We start from the raw sequence: 17,371 nt of genomic DNA, 5'->3' as shown, positions 1-17,371 counted from the left end.
GGTTGTGAAATGGGAATATCGCAGGCCGACCGCAAAGTGGAGTTGTGGAGAGTTTATGTGCGGATGTTAATGAAAGCAGCGAGCGCTCACTAGGTGCCTGATGAAAGTCCACAGAATCGGAAGCTGGGAAGAATCTGGACTGGAATTAGAGCAGGAAACGGTGGGAGTGGCAGTGTATTTTACAAGGTGGCCACAAGTTCTTCCATCTCACAAGCTATCTTTGCAGTATGAAGTTGTCACTCCTGCAGTTGAGAGGCGGGGTCCATGTCCCTCCTCTTGGCCAGGGCTGTGGCTATGATGGAAGTGACACTATGTGACTTCTGAGGCTAAGTTACAGAAGGTGACACAGCTTCTTCCTGGCCCTCCTGAGATACTTTTTCCTACATGTTGTGAGGCCGACATGTTGTGAGGAAGCCCAAGCTGCCCAAGGAGGCCACAGTCCCAGTTGAGGTCCCAGCTGATAACCAGCATCTATTGTGTGAGTTGCAAGATGTGTGAGTGAGCAAACAGCAAGATGACCCCAGCCCCAGGGACCATGTGACTGCAACTGAGACCTCAGTTGCAACTCGGACCCTGCCTGAGACCACCTAGCCGAGCCTCGCTGATGCCAGAACCGTGACATAATAAAATCATTGCTGTTGTTTTATGCCACTAAGTTTGGGGTGGTTTGTTACATAGCAACAGATACTGGGAAGAGTGAGCTAGTCGGAGGGATTGTGGGTGGAGGCTCTCATGGGGAGCTATTACTTGTCTGATTGCACAACAGAATCTGTCTCCAGAGCTCACTCACTCCCATGCCTGGGTTAATGCTAGTCTGTCGCGAGAAAAAAAGGAGAGGCCACGCTTGAGTCCCCCGAGGCCCCTGAGCTGCACACAGCCCTGTGCCTGCTGGCAGAATTTGGCTCAGCCATACCACTCGGTACTTGCTGTGAATTTCCCGGGACAAAGCGGTGGCCCACGTGCTTTGGGACAAACTGTCCTTTACAGTGTTGGTCCTTCCAGAAGCTCAGGCCCGGCCCGCTCTCACTGACTCGTGAATGGCACTTGTCACCTTCTGAAAGTGGAGGAGTGGGGAAGCAAATTAAACCCTTGAAGGTGAACTTGCTAGATGTTTGCATAACCCAGGCTGGAGAATTTCCTTTTGCTGAGATTGGAGGAGGCTGAATCGCAATGGGTCCCGCACTTTTCAGCCCCATTCTGCTCTCCACTCCCTCACTCAGGTCCTGTGGGACTTCCTGGTTCCCATTCTGCCCTGCTACCCTGGGCAGGTCACCTCTGAAAGAAGGGAGATGATGTGGAATGCGAATTGTACCCGGGTGGCGTCTACACAGATCAGGAGATATAATCCAGCTAATTGGATCCTTTGAAGCTTACAAGGAAACATTCCACTCTGGACCTCAAATGCCCAAACTGCTGCCCACCCCCCCCACACACACACACACACTCCCGGGGCATTCAGGCATCCCCGTGCAGCTCTGCCCCATCCCCCCTGCAGCACTCATGGGACCAGTTCCTGCCCTCTCCACACCTGAACTACCATTTGCTTAATTCTTTAAAATCAACCACTTGCTTTCTCTTTAAGAAAATACATTGACTTAAAAAAGACAGCTTAGATTACCCCATAATTGGAAAGCCAATATCACATGTCATAAACAGAAGGTGACCGTGAAAATAAATACAAGGACACGAAGGGGATCACCAAAATCTGGTTTCCATCCTGCTGCCTGACCGGATGAAGTTTTTTTGAGATGGAAACTTTCTCTTGCTTTGTTGTAAAGATACCTGAGCCAGACTCAGTGAGCCCCGTCAAAGACATATCAGCACCCCGTGGAGACTCTCTCCTTCAAGTTGGCAGAAGAATGGAAAGGAGAAAGGGAGTGACTTTCTTGTCACAGAGGATTATTTAATGCTGTGTCTGCATCCACCCCAGGTCCTCTCAACCACTGGGGAAGGAAGGTTATGATGGTGAATGCTTAAGAAGAGCTTGCTGTGGGCTTGAGTCAATTCCAGGACATTCAGTGCACTATCTCATTTAATCCTCAACAACCCTATGAAGTAGAAGTAGGTGCTGTTATCATCCTCACATGGGACCCAGAGAGGTTAAGTAACTTACCAAAGGTCACACAGCCAGTGAGTAGTGAAGCAGGGATTTGAACCCCGAGCTCCCCAGCTCACTGCCTGGGAAGCACAGGTCTACACCCGTCAGGTCCGAGGACAATTGCTTGGAGTCTCTGTACTGGGTTGAATAATGTCCTATCCAACCCCCCCCTCCCAAATTTGTGTCTACCTGTGAAGGTGACTTTATATGGAAATAGGGTCTGTGCACATAGAATTAAATTAAGATGAGGTCTTACTGCAGATGAACGGATAAAGATGTGAGATACACACACACACACACACACACACAGGTACAAAATGGAATGCTACTCAGCCATAAAAAAGAATGGAATAAGGCCATTTGCAGCAACGTGGATGGACCTAGAGATTATCATACAAAGTGAAGTAAATCAGACAGACAAAGACAAATATCATATGATATCACTGATATGTGGAATCTAAAATATGGTACAAATGAACTTACTTCCAAACTGAAACAGACTCACAGGCACAGAAAACAAACTTATGGTGACCAAAGGGGAAAGTGGGGGAGAGATAAATTAAGAGTTTGGGATTAGCAGATACAGACTACTATATATAAAATAGATAAACAACAAGGACATACTATATTCCTTTGCTGTACACCAGAAGCTAGCACAACATTGTAAACCAACTATACTTCAATTAAAAAAAAAAAAGATGAGATCCAATGACTGGTGTCTTTATAAGAATATGGAAATCTGGACACAGTGATACACAGAGGGAAAACAGCCATGTGAACATGGAGACAGATATGGGAGTGATGGGGCCACAAACCAAGGAATACCCAGGAAGCTGGCAACCGCTAGAAGCTGGAAAAGACGTGGAAGGATCCTCCCCTAGAGCCTTCTTCAGGGGAGCACCGCCCTGCCAACACCTTGATCTCAGGGTTTTGGCCTCCAGAGCTGTTAAGAGAGTACGTTTCTGTCCTTTAAGGCACGTAGTTTGTGGTAATTGTTATGGAAGCCCCAGGAAATGAATACAGTCACCTTGGCCAGTGTTTGGGGGGAAATGTCTCCCAAGAGGATGAGAGTCTCATGGGAAAGGGGCCTGGAGTTCGCTGCAGGAGGTCTCTTGTTTTTTGGTTGGAAAGGCTGAATCCCCAGCTTTCCCCACCTGCTCTGACACCTGCTGGGGCAACCTGACCTTCCCTGGTCCTCCTATGCTTCTCTTGCTGTGTGACTTTGGGCAAGTGACTTAACTTCTCTGAGCCCCCAATTCCTGTCATGGATTTAGCAAGAAATAGACCCCCGGGAGGCAGCTCTTATATCTCAGTAGATTTAGGCTTTAGGACTCTTCACCATTTGGAGTTACCTCACCTGTTGGTTTGCCTGCTTGTGTCTGTCTAAACCAATGTTGTCCAGCGGAATTTATTTTATTTTTTATTTTACTTATTTATTTAGTTTTGGCCGTGCCATACAGCATGGGGGATCTTAGTTGCCGGACCAGGGATTGAACCCGTGCTCCCTGCAGTGCAAGCACGGAATCCTAACCACTGGACGGCCAGGGAATTTGCTAAACAATGCAAATGTATTCCCTTACAGTTCTTGAGGGCAGAGATCTGAACTGGGCCTTACTGGTCTGCAATCAAGGTGTTGGCAGGGCTGCGTTCCTCTCTGGAGACTTGGGTGCGGAATGGGAGGGAGGAGAATGTGTTTTCTTGCCTTTTTCAGCTTCTAGAGTCTCATGGCCCCGTATCACTCTGACGTCTGCTTCCATTACTGGATTTTCCCCAACTCTGACCCTCCTGCCTCCCTCTTATGAGGACTCTTGTGGTTACACTGGGCGGCCCCTCCAATAATCCAGGATAATCTCCCTTTTCTGAGATCCCTAACTGAATCACATCTGCAAAGTCCCTTTGTCATGTAAGGTCACATATTCACAGGTTCCGGGGATTAGGACACGGACATCTTTGGGGACCATTATTCTGCCCCCCAAACCCCACGTGGCTAGTGGCTACCATACTGGACAACGCAGGTCTGGACCTTCCGTTCCTAGAGGATCTGACACTGATGTGTCCCCTGAGCCAGGCACACAGCAGGTGCCCAATTAACGTGTTCAATTAATGAAATTTGAATACCGCCTCTATAACATGTTTGTTGAAGGAGGTGCTGGCTTTAAACTCTTAAGTCCAAGCTAAACTTTGCAAAATGGAGACCCGCATTCTGGTGCCTCTAACAGAGCCTAGGCTACTCCTCGGAAATGCTTCTTTTCCCAGCTCTACTGTGTGACCTTAAGCAAACCTCTGTACATCTCAGCATTGACTTCCTCATCTGTACAGTCCTGAGAAACAGCTACCAAAAGCCTCACAAGAGAAAAGAAAACCGAGGCACAGAGAAGCTAAGGGGCTGGCCCAAGGGCAAGGTCATGAGGAAGGGGAGGAATCTGTTCCAAAGTCCGGAATGCACTTCAGAAAGAGGGTGTAAGAAACCAGTAGAAAGGCTTTCTGCGCCATCTGGGGAAGAAAAGATAGCCTGGACCAGGGGTACAGTCAGTGACTGACTTCTTAAATGCTGTGCTATCTGCCTGGAGAGTTCTAAACTTTTTCTGACTGTTGAACTCCTACTCACCTGTCAAGACCCAGTTCAAATGTCCCTTTTTTAAGGAAACTGTCCTTGAGTCCCTGAACCCACCTCTAATCTAACAAAAAGAGCCCAAGATCCCTGGACCTCCCACAGAAACTGTGCTGCCCCATCACAGTCCAGATATTTTAAATCACCTGCCTAAAGCCACATGGGCCAGCAAGTGACAGATCTGGAACGTAAACCCAGGTGATCTGGCTCCAACATCTATGCTGTCATGAGGCTATACATACACATTCAGCACACACACACACATCCCTGACTGCACACATATAAACACATGCTCACACATTCCACACACACGTATACACATCACGTCTATAAATACATGCATGGACACAACACACGAACATACACAGTCCTATTCTTTAGCACATGTGTGACCATTGAATGCATGTGCGTACATATGTGCACACAGACGTGCAGATAGACCAGACGCGCTCGCCCCTCGCACAAGCTTGTTCCCCGGCACACACGCATACAACATGCTAGACCATGCACCAGCCCGCAGGCGTGTACACACAGGCGTGCAGGAAGCCCACCTGCCCACACACCCCTACATAGGGGCCTACACCTAAAAATAAAATCTGACGCTTACCACTGGGACAGCATGGGTAGGCACACACGAATACATGTGTATGTATCCTCACACATCTAGCTAAAAATTCACGTGTACCATGAACTCAATCACAGACAGAAAAATATCTAACTCAAACACGTGAACTGGAATATTCGAAATTCCACCTTCCTCCCGTGCACCCACAGACATACAGATGCATACTCGGGAACTCGCCCAGGCTCCTGTTCTCTGTCTCCAGGCCCCGCCCTGCCCACCCTCGCCAGGGTAGGAGGTAGCAGGCAGCACGGTGTGTGTGCTGGGAAGAGGGACGGGTCCAGCCCCAGCCCTGTCCTCAGAGCCCACCTGGCCTGGTCCTTGTCTCCCTGATCACACTCCTTCTGACCCCTGCACCACCCGGCCCATGCTGGATCCTGGGGCCAGAGGCAGGCCCAACACACTCCAGGGGCCCCAGATGAGGCCCAGAAATCTGGGAGGGCACGGGGACCCCTCCACCCACCCTCGAGCCCGCGCCCGCTGGCCCCGCTGAGCATCGCCGGCACAGACAGCCTTCTGCGCGGCCAGATGGCCGGCCATCTGCGGTCCCCTCCTTCTCTGCCGTGGTCGGGCCTGGTGCCGGGGCGAGCGGCCTCGCACGGTGGAGACGTGTGCTGCTTGCCACGCCCGGCTGCTGTGGCCCAACCTCTCCCCCCATAGTGCAGGCACCTCTGTTCTGGAAGATTCTGGGGCTTCGGAATCCAACCCCTTCATCCAATCATTCATTCGTTCCCCAAACACCAAGTGCTTACTAAGTGCTGGTCCTAGAGATACAATGACAAATAAAACAAATATTTGTTGAGTACCTATTCCTCTTGCTTTCTGCTCAGCTGGACAAGTTGGGGTCTCCAGGGTGGAGCGAGGGGTGCCTGTCCCCTCCCAGGCTTCTGGGTCTCATCTGGGCCCGCTGGGTCTGCCTCTGGTCCCGGGATCCAGGCACTTTTCTAGGAATCAACAAATTGGACAACAAATATATATTAGACATCTACTCTGTGTCGGTCACTAGGCTGATGACAACGAGCAAACAAATGTGTATTGAGCACCTACTATGTGCTGGGAGCTGTTCTAGGCACAGGGAATACAGCAGTGAACAAACTAATTATTTGTTGAGCACCTACTACATGCCAGGCACTGGGGAGACAGTGGTGACCAAGAAGGACAAGGTCTCTGCCCTGACCAAGTTTGCAGTCTCCGGGGCAGAGGGGACGGATGACCTATAGTGAATACATGAAAAATAAGGGGTGAGGGAAGGACAGTGGTATTCTTATCCATTTGATCATTTTAGATGGGCAGTCAGGGATGCCTTCTCTGAGGAGGTGACATGGAGCAGAGCCCTGGGTGGAGCAAGGAATCAGCCCTCAGGCTCCCTGGGGAGGAATGTTCTGGGCTGAGGGAACAGCCAGCAGAAAGTCCTGCAGTGGGAACGGGCTTCATGTGCCCGAGACAGCTGTGGGGAACCAGGGCCCCTGGGCCGGAGCAGGTGAGCCCAGGGAGGGGAAGGGGTGGGAGGTGAGGGGTGGGTGGGGCCCTGGTAGGGAGTCTGGTGAAAGTGAGGCCTGGGAAGAGACCCCAGGGGTTTCAGGGGGTGGGGGAGCAGTGGGCATGTGAGGTGGCAGTGATATCCCGACATCCCGTGCAAACGTTCTCCCTGGGGCCAACCTCCATGAGGGCTGTATCTGCATTGGTCCCGGTAAGTCTGGGAAATAAGCACCAGGATGATTCCCATTTCACAGACCGGAAGGTGGAGGCACGTGAGAGCGCTGCGGTCCAGGGCCTGCATCTCACTGGACGCTCGTGATGCTTCCAGAACAAGCAAAGGAGACGCCCCGAGCCCACGTGGGCCCTACCCATCACCCTCCCAGTCAGTGCTGCCCCAGCCGTGGGCTCTGACGGCAATGTCCCCAGCCGACCCCTCTGCTGGCGCCTGAAGCTGTCAGCCCTGATTCCCCGTGGGCTTAGTCACCCCATACAAGTGACATTTATTTATTCCCTCGCACGGAGTGTGGCGAGAATTAATTATTCAGCGCCAAGGAAGCACTTTGAACATAAAAAGTACTGAGGATGACCGTGACATTACAGAGAATAATGTTCCCTCCTCATGCCCGCCTGCAGGTCTGGGTGCCTGAGCTGTCGCCTTCCGTGGTCCCCTGACCACCCGCCCCGCCGCCCATGATGGGGGCGGAAACCCCCCGCGTGGGGAAAAATGATCTGAGCTCAGAATTTCTTTTCTATGTAAGCAGGAAGGAAGAGAGGGAAGGAAGAAGGAAAGGAGGGGAGGAGGGGAGAGGGAGAGAGGGAAGGAGGGGGAGGAAGAAGGAGAAAAAGAGAAGGAAAGGAGGGAGGGGAGTTTCACACTTCATATTTTTTAGCTGCTCTGTGAGTTACGAAGGTGGTACAGAAGTGAGTCGCAATGATACAGTTACAGTTTATAAGGCACTTGCTCTGTGTTATTTTCATGAGGTCTGCAAAACAGGGTGGTTTCTCAGAGCAGAGAAAGGGTTGCAGCCCCATTTTACAGATGAGGAAACTGAGGCTCTGGAAGGAGCAGCAAATACCCACCTCCCACAGCTTGGCCACAGTGGCCAGGAGCAAAACCTGTGAAAAGGAGTGTCGGGGGCTGACCCCAGGGGCTGCCCGCCGAGAGTTCTCACCTCTGTCAGGACAAGCCCCAGCTCCCTGGGCACTGGTATCCCCTGGGCACACGACACCAGCCCTTGAACTTGAGCCTCTGCCCTGCTGCCACCCTGAGGATTCGTGCATCCCGCCTCCCCCAGCTGGATGCCAGAGGGAAGGAGGCGAGAGGGGAGATCTTGCCGGGGAGGGGAGTGAGGTGGTGGGGATACAGAACAGCTTGCCAGGGAGCTTGAAGTTTGATTTGATTTAATATTTACCCCAAAGAAACCCCATCAGGCAGAAGAGACAGCTGGAGACCAGCAGAGCTGAGTTTGCTGTAATTGCCAAGTGAGATGGTCTTTGTTCCTACCTTCAGAGGGAAAAAAAGGTTGCAGGCCACACTTGACTCCCCCCTCTAGGCCAGAGCTGAGCAATCCTAGTGGAGGTGGAGAACGGGGTCTCTGGGCCACCTGCACGCTTCTTTCTGGGGGTCCCAGCTGTGCCGTGATTCAACTCCACACACCGCAGTGGCCAGAACCATGCCTGCATTCAGTAGGGGCCCAGTAAATGCCTGCTCGTGTGTCCCGGGTGTCATCTGAGGGCCCCTGTTCAGTGAAATAGAGAAGGACTGGGGGAAGCAGAGGCCTTGCTGGGACAGATGACTTAGGCTCTCTGGGCCTCAGTTTTCCTATCTGTAAAATAGGGGCAAAAATGCTAGAACAACACCACAGACTAATGAGGATTCGAGGACCTGTTCCCAAAGTGCTGACCTCCCTGGCCATCCAGTGGTTGAGACTCCGAGGAAGACGCCACACTTCCACTGCAGGGGACACGGGTTCGATCCCTGGTCAGGGAACTAAGATCCCACATGCCCTGCTGGTGCAGTCAAAAAATTAAAAATAAAAATAAAGGTAAAAAAATAAAAAGACAGCACCTGGTACGCAGCAAGTGTTCTTTAAGGCGGAGCTACTGGGAGGGACCGATCCAAGCAAAGCCCCTGGCAGACAGGCGGTCTTCACAGCTAGATTCAAATCCTCTCACCCGTTCCAGCCTCCTGGACAGATAAATGGCATAGGAAAGGGGGTGGGGTTCCCTGGTGGGAAGGAGGGTGCTGGCCTCAGGACCCCCTCACCTGCCCACTCCCAAACCCCGCTGAGATTGCAGGATGCTCTCCATGTTAATCAGGCCTCAGGGGTGGCCCTGACGTTTCCCTGTGTGGCCGCCCCCATGGGTCATCACTGAGTGATGTGTGTTTTGAGCCAGAAGACGCTCCGGCTGTAAGTCAGGGGGCTGCGCATGGGCATGGAGGCCCCGCAGCCACCTGGCTGCCTTCAGCCAGGGCGGTGGGTGGAGACCCCACAGGCTCCTTGGACAGCTGGGAACCTGCTGGAGGCTGCTGCCATGGCAACAGTGCTGGTTGCCCTCACTCCGCGTGGGCCCCATCCTGCCTCTCCTGGGCACTGACTGAGTGGGCTGGGGCTCAGCTGGTTACCCCTCCCTCCTCCTCCCCCAGGGGTCACTCAGGGGTCCTGAGAGCTCCCTGCCCACTTGCTACCCCAGCAGAGCAAAGCCAGCTCTAAGACATCCCTCTCATAATAATAACTAATACCAGCTGACATGTATTGTGTACTCAGCTCTTTACAAGTATTAATGACTTAATTATCATGATAACCCATTTAATAGCTAAAAAGACTATAGTCCAAAAGGGCAAAATTGCTTGCCCAGGGTCACATGACTAGTAAAGAGCAAAGCCAGGACTTGAACCCAGGATGCTGGCCCCAGAGTGCCATTGCATAGCATAATGCAATGGTTAAGATACAGACTCTGGAGTGAGACAAGCTGTGTGAGCCTGGACAAGTTACTGAACCTCTCTGGGCCTCAGTTTCCCCTTCTGCAAAGTGGGATAATAGTACCTGTTTCAGAGACTCCTGGGAAGGATGAGATGAGTTACTACATGCAAAGCACTTAGAGCAGCAACGAGCACAGAGTACGCGCCTGGGGCTTACCCAGTTTTCCCGCAGAAACAGATGAGGATTTGCAGCCAGGTCCTCCTGGGGAGGCCAGCAGCGGGAAGAGGACAGAGAAGGAGGGGATGCCAAGCTGAGGTGTCACTTGAGGCACCGTCCCAGCCCTCGCCTGATCCGCGGGGGACTCTGGAGCGTGAGTTACACCTCGAAGTTTGTCCTGCCTCCAGAGCAGGGGGCCGGACCCCCACACTGTCAATGGTCGCCTAAGGGCTGTCCCAGCGGGATGACAACTCCCAGGCCGGCCAGGCTTTCTGGACACGGGGCCAAAGCTGTGTGCAGAAGGGAGGCAAGAGTACGGGCAGTCAGGAGCAAAGCACACGGAATTGCAGAATCACAGAATTGCAGAATCAGAGGAGAGACCCAGGACTTGTGGGTGGAGCCCTGCCTGCTGTCCTAGCCATTGTTATTTACCTTCCTAGGACGCCACAGCAAACCTGTCTGACCAGTAGAGTTGCCCTCGTTTTACCAGAAGGCCACTTGGTTTGGTCAGAGTCACACAGATTTGGGGCGGGGAGCCAAACCTCTAGACTTTCAATTCTGCGCAATTCTCACTGCACCCTGAGACCTGGTCATGGGTCACCTTCTGCAGTACCTAGAAAAGATGATGCTTAATTGGGCAGGAGGAAAGTTAGCAGCTCAAAGGCCTGGGGCACCTGGAGGAGGTTGTATCAGTCAGAATGTCTTAGGCAGCAAATTAAAAAATCAGAATTCAAACAGCTTTAATAATGAAAAAGATTTCTATTTTCCATGATAAGAAATCCTGAGGTGAAGGAGCTCCCGGGCTGGTTGATTCAGCAGCTCAGGGGTGGCATCAGAACCAGGCTCTTTCCCTCTCTTCTCTTTTCTGCTGCCCTCAATATAGATCATGCTCTTCAAGGTCCCCAAATGGCTGCCCAGATCCAGTCATCACATCCCACCGGGACAAAGTACAGCCCAAGATGAGCCAGTTAGCAGCAACAGAGACGTTCCGGCCCACAAAGCCTGAAAGGATTATTATTTGACTCTTTACAGAAAATCGGTTTGCTGACCCCTGACTCAGCTAATTGGGATTCACCCCATGCTGGACTGAGTCACTGTCTCCAAGGGATGAATACGGAACGACACGGTGCTCTCCGAGTGAGGTAGGCTGGTGTCTGGACTGGCGGCTAAGTCATCTTCTAGGTCTTTGCTGCTCAAAGCGTTGTCCACGGACAAGTGGCAAGATCCTCACGTGGAGAAAACCCCGGGCTACCCCCCTTCCCAGACCAAGCACACCAGGACCTACATTTGACCGAGTCCCCACGGGGTCTGTGTGCGTGGGCAAAGCCCTAGCCCTGCAGAGGGCTGAAGGTACATGTGGGGACAGATGGGCAGCTGCCCTGGATTGACACTGAGGTGGCCTGGGTTCAAGTCCTGACTGTGACCTTGACCAGCTGTGTGGCTGCAGGCAGCTCTAGCCACCCCTCACCTGCTGAACACCACGTGTTAGCATCCTGGGACTGCCATAACAAGGTTCCCCAGACTCTTGGCTTAGGACAAAAGTTCAGGAGGTCAGAAGTCCCACGTCAAGGTATGGGCAAGGCTGGGCTCGCTCCAGAGTCTCCAAGGGAGGCTCCTCCCTGGCTTCTTCCAGCTTCCCATGGCCCCAGGCGTTCCTCAGCTGTGGCTGCATCCCTCCCATCTCCACCTCCATCCTCACGTGACGTTTTCCCTCTGTATCTTTCCTCTTCTTCTAAGGACGCCAGTCGTATTAGATTAGGGCCCTGAATGGCCCCCATCTTAACTGGATTACATTTGCAAAAACCTTATTTCCAAGTCAGATCACATTCACAGGTTCCGGGGACTAGGACTTCAACACATCTTTATGGGGGACACGATTCAACCCATAACATGTGGTGGCACCACCCACACATGAGACACAGGTGAAAAGGGGACACACATGTTTGTGTCTGGGGGGGAGGACAGGGCTGATGGAGGAACAGCTGGCCAGCTCTGCTGGAAGCTTCCTGAAGGTAGCTGGCCCAAGGTGACCTCAAGGAGAGCATCTCTACCCCCTCAACTGCCGCCCTCAAGGGCCTGAGCTGCTCCAGGGACCTCCTGGGTCTGTAGAAACCAGGTCCAAGAGTCCTCAGCAATTCCTGGATGAGAGTGAGACAAGCAAGGCATCCAGGTGCAAGTTTCAAGGAAGCGCTCATTCATTCTCAGGTGCCGCCTCTGTGGAGAGGGCGCACCTCCCTCCGCTCTGTGCCCTGAGTGCCGTGCTCACCTCACTCTTGACCATTGCTGGTCCTCAGCTCTGCCTGTCATCCCAAACATCTCCTCTGGGCCTCTGTTCCCAACTGTGGAAGGGGAGCAGGTAGGCTCTGCCCCAACATTTACTGTGTGAACAGAAAAAGTCCGTTTGACTTAGATAAACTGAAAACATCCAGAAGTGTACCCTGAGCACCTAACTGGTGTTGAAAAACCAGGTATATTGAGTGAACGAGGAAGTAAATTCCCAAATCCAAATGCCTCACCGTGACCCACAAGGCCCAGCATGATCTGGTCCCGCTCACCTTACTGGCCTCATTCCCACCATTTACCCCCTAAACCATTAGGCTCCAACTACACTGACCTCCACGTTCTTTCCAAAACATGCCAAGCCCACTCCAACCTCAGGACCTTTGCACACACTGTGCCCTCGGCCGGCATGCTTTTCCCCGGATACCCAGGTCTGGCTCCCTTATTTTATTCAGATTTCTGTGCAAATGTCACCTTCTCAGAGAGGCCTTCCCTGCCACTTGATCAAAAGTAGACACGCTCACTCCACCCCTACCTCCACCCCACCAATACCCAGTCACATTCTGTCCCATCAAACTACTTTAGTGTCTTGATAGAACTCACAACTGGAGTGTGGAATTCTCACAGGCATTTATTTATCCATTGGCCATGTCCTCGGTGCCTAGAACAGTGGCTAGCACATAGTAGGTGCTCAGGAAAAATTTGCTACTTGACTGAATGAACCCCTTTCCCACTGGAACCCAGCCAACCTCTTAGGGAACACTCAGGCATCCCCAGGCCCCTGCATTCAAGGCCTGGCAAGCCTCACCCTGCAGTGGAATTTTCCAGATGAAGCTGTTCCTTTGTGCTTCAACCAGGCGTTTAATCTCAGCTCATCGCTGGGCAGGAAGGAGCCTGCTTTGCTAAAGGACTTCTGTCCTAAAGCTGCCAGGTAACATGAGACGGGCCTCTCAAGAGGAAAGCACAGCTCCCCACCCCACCCCTGATAAGCGTCCAGCGGCCCCGTCACCTTCTCCAGGCAGCATGCCTCCACCCACAGCCCTGGCCACAGGCTGAGCCCACCCTGTGCTCACTCCCCAGCCGGCACCCCCCAAACTGCACGATGGCCCTTCAGCGGGCCAGGAGATCTTAAAAACTCTCTTTAAAAATAGCATTACTAATTTTCTTTTTTTTTTTTTCTTGTTAAAAATTTACACATGTAATCCACATGTGCTGACAGTGAAAAATGCCAGCATTTCTAGTGGGAAGTAGATCGTCATCCCCCAGATTCCAACCCCCAGCATAGAGATGAAAACCACAGTCAAAGGCGGTGGTGCCCTTGGGAAGGACTGGATTCCTTTAACACATTCTTGTATGGCGCCCCTAGCAAATCCTCTAGGGCTGTTATATTCTTACCCCCATTTTACAGATGGAGAAAGTGAGGCTCAGATAGGGACCGAGCTAGCCAATGGTGGGCAGTGGTGAACTCAGACAGTCTGGCTTTGATCCTCACTTTGACCACTACACCATACCACTTCTCGGCAGAAAATTTCTTGATTTGGTTTTTAACTTTTTTTTCCTTTTTTTCCCATTTTCTGTTCCATGTTGTTCTCTGACTTGCTTTTCTCATTTAACACTCCATGTCTGGGACATCAATTCATGGCAGAGGGAATTCCTGGCAGTCCAGTTAGGTTAGGACTTGGCACTTTCACTGCCGAGGGCCCGGGTTCAATCCCTGGTCAGGGAACTAAGATCCCGCAAGCTGCGAGGTGTAGCCAAAAAAATAAACAAATATTTCTTTGAAAAATTCATGGCAGACATACATAGGTCACCCCATCTGTGTTGTATCACTAGCCCCTGACACAGCACAGAACTACTGTGATCATTTGGGTCAAAATGGTCCATTTGTGATCATCTTAAATTCTCAGTACATAATTCATTTGAATGTGCCCTATAGTAAATATGTGATACAGTGAGTACTTTTGGGGAAAACTGGTAAGATCTGGGCTCATTGGGCAGGAGAAGGTCTAAGTTTCCCTGTCACCCACAGAGTCTAGGCTAAATCTTGAGATGGTGCTGGTGGAGAGAGTAAATGCACTATTATCCAGAATGTTCCCAGCCCCAAAGAGGCCACAAGGGTGAAACGTCCCTTTTGCTGATCAGCTACATGTCTAAGGACTCCAGAATGTCAAGCCTTCAAAGTACTGTGACTCATTCCCTGAACAACGATGCTTGGTAATTCACAAAGCAACCCTAGGTACACCACAGTTTATCCCCATCTCCAAAGAAAGTCCTACTCAGAGTCTCCCCTGAGCAGATCAAGAGAAACAAATCCTCTCTCCACTTCAGGCCCTGGATGCTTTTCTGGGGCTGGCATAAAGGGAGTGAGGAGGGAAGGGCATGAGTTGTCACAAAGTCAAAACGAAACTGCCAACAACCCAGTTCTCTGTCTCCCAAGCGTGACTCACCCGGTGAAAACCAGAATATCATTCCAAGTGTCAGATCTGCAGAGCTGCCTCCGAGACTTGGGTCTTATCCAGCTTAAATGAGCCAAACATGCCAGCATCTTCCTCAGGTTCCTGCAAGTGGTGCTTTGTCTTCTCCCTGCGGCTTTTGTTTTTGAAAGTTCATAAAGAGGAACCCAGGAGGTCAGGAGACAGCAGGGTGGCCATTTCCTTCCCCAGGACAACATTCAGACGGTTTCTACATGCCTCCCAGCACCTGCCTCCTGCCAGGGACCAAACCGGTACTGTTGGCACCCAGGCTGCCCCAGGACCCTGGCTGGAGGTTGAAACGTACTCCTTTGGAGAATCATCTGGCCTCCTCAGACTGGTAGGGCCAGGCAGCGGCAGGGGGAGTTTATCATCATTAGGGGCGAGTTAACTTTGCACAGGGGAGAAATGCTTTTAGAGTAATGTTATTAGCACTGGACTCTGGGACGCCTTTTCTATCCTTCTAAGTAGTATTCTCTGCAGCCCTGTGCACTCCACAGAGGAGGAGGAAATTGACTGGTTTGTAGGTGGGGAAAAGGCTGAGCCATTTCTAGTTCCTGGTTTTATTTATATGAGGGAATTCACAAGGTAATCTCAGAACACTACAGTTTGCCTCGTGGGCCATCATGCTACTAAGTATATTTTTGGTGCATATGTTAATCCATAACGAGTCATAGGAAAACCAGCACAACGTGACCTATGTCAGTTTTCAGCCTTGATGGGTAATGGGATGGGAGGCAGTGGGGATAACAGCAGCTAATACCTACGAAGAGCTTTGTACAGGCTGGGCACTGTCCAAACACTTTGCATGAATTAACATTTAACTCAGATAATGGCCCAACGAGGGAGGTACTAATATGATCACCCTTTTACAGATAAGGAATCTGAGCTACAGAAAGGTTAAGTAACTTGCTCGAGGTCACACAGCTAGAAAAATGGCCAAGCTGGGATTTGAACCCAGGAGACCCACCTCCATGGTTTGTGCTCTTAACTCTATGGAGTGTTGTGTGATTGTATAGATATTGGCAATAAATGGACTCTCTGTGACAGACACTGTGACGGACCCATCACAGATTCCCAGCCTTTTCTCCATTCCTGCATCAACCACCATGTCCAGAAAGTCTAACTATTTGCTCCCTCAGGATCCTCTGCAGTTCTGGCCAATGAGATGGAGGCTGAGGCCAACTGGTACAACTGTAGGAAAGGTTTTGCTTTCCCTGATAAAAGGAGCAAAGGTAGCTGATGCCCTTGTGCTCTTTATTCATGCCTTGAACATGGATGTGATGCCTGGAGTCATGGCAGCCACCTTGTGATCTGATGGAGAGGCCAAGAGAAGCACAGACAGTGACCTGGAATGACCTGAGCTTTGGAACTGACTCCCACCTCCCAGACTTCTTTTTGTATGGGAAAACTAAACCCTGTTTGTTTACATCACTGGGTTAGGTTTTCTGTTACTTGTAGCCAAAGATCATACCAAATATTCTTTTCTCCCTTCCTGACTCTCTCTTATTCCCACTTGAAAGTAACTGGTTGTTAAAAGCCAGCATCTTAGAAAAAGTAGGGGGACAGGGAGAGGCCTCTTTCTGAGACTATTTGATATGGAATTCCAGCCTCCTGCGGCCTTTCCAGCTTTTTTTTTTTTTTTTTTGGCTGTGCCTCACAGCATACAGGATCTTAGTTCCCCAACCAGGGATCGAACCCGTGCTCCCTGCAGTGGAAGTGCAGAGCCCTAAAAACTAGACCTCCAGGGAATTCCCTTTCCAGCTCTCGTTTACTGAGCACCTACTGTATTCCACATATCCATGTGTATCATGGGCTCCAGGTCCATTTTTCCATCAACACTCTTAGAGCCTAGGAGGGAGACCACATTTGGCTCCATTTTACAGATGGTGACACTGAGGTGCTGGGGCTTTAAGAACTTGCCCAGTGAGTGGGGAGCAGATTCACCCAGGCCAGCCTGACCTCAAGCGCAGGGTCTTCCTGTTCTCAGCTGCGGTGCTCCGACCCACGAGCCAGGGTACAGCCCTCAAGAACTTCTCCAACTCATCAGATTCCAGGCTTCTGTTCCCTCCTGTCCCCTCAGGATCAGTGCCTTGCCCTCAGTGCCTCTGCATTCTCATCTGTAAAGTGGAGATGACGCTAGGACCCACTCACAGGGCTGCTGTGCTGATTCTGTGGAATAATCCACTTGGCACGGAGCCTGGCCCATAGGGAGATCTCAACAGATGGTGTTATTATTATCACTATTATTATTACTAAGTACCCAGAGTTCTGTCCCCAAGAGTAATCCCCCAGGGCAGCAATGAATGGAAAGGAGAAGCTGAGGGAACCCAGCGTCTGATTTCTATTGAGCCAGGCCTGATTTCACACTCCCCCAGCCTGGGCACAGGTGTGCCCTTGGGTGGCACCTTGGAAGGCTTCTTGCAAGGAGGCGCCTGAGGAAGAAAGCTCCTGCCAGACACCTTGTCTGGAAAGGACACATTCAAGGAGGGCTGTCTCCTGCCGGGGGCTCAGGGGCTCAGGGGCTGGCTGTCAGCATCACGGTCAGGTGCACAGGGCTTGGAAATCACCTTTTCGATCAATGCCAGGGTGGCTGCCAGCTGCTGCAGCAGGGGGAGGGAGGGGGAGAGAGAGAGAGAGAGAGAGAGAGAGAGAGAGGGAGGGAGGGAG

The 17,371-nt window shown here is 51.4% G+C and overlaps 1 long non-coding RNA gene across 1 annotated transcript in view; it reads right to left on the bottom strand.

Annotated features, from left to right (window-relative positions):
• LOC112408718 (uncharacterized) overlaps positions 1–14,805 on the bottom strand; it is a 30,333-nt gene extending 15,528 nt beyond the window's left edge. Inside the window, exons 1-2 of the long non-coding RNA XR_003004993.1 lie at positions 14,678–14,805; positions 6,138–6,275 (exon numbers count right to left, since the gene is read on the bottom strand). This is a non-coding gene — a long non-coding RNA (uncharacterized LOC112408718). The remainder of the gene's footprint in view (positions 1–6,137; positions 6,276–14,677) is intronic.
• Positions 14,806–17,371: the final 2,566 nt, after the last annotated feature.

This window comes from Neophocaena asiaeorientalis, unplaced genomic scaffold, assembly GCF_003031525.2.
Source record: "Neophocaena asiaeorientalis asiaeorientalis breed wild unplaced genomic scaffold, Neophocaena_asiaeorientalis_V1.1 scaffold77, whole genome shotgun sequence".
NCBI classification, from domain to species: Eukaryota; Metazoa; Chordata; class Mammalia; order Artiodactyla; family Phocoenidae; genus Neophocaena; species Neophocaena asiaeorientalis.
The sequence above is the reverse complement of the archived record's forward strand: the minus strand, read 5'-3'. Positions and strand labels throughout refer to the sequence as shown.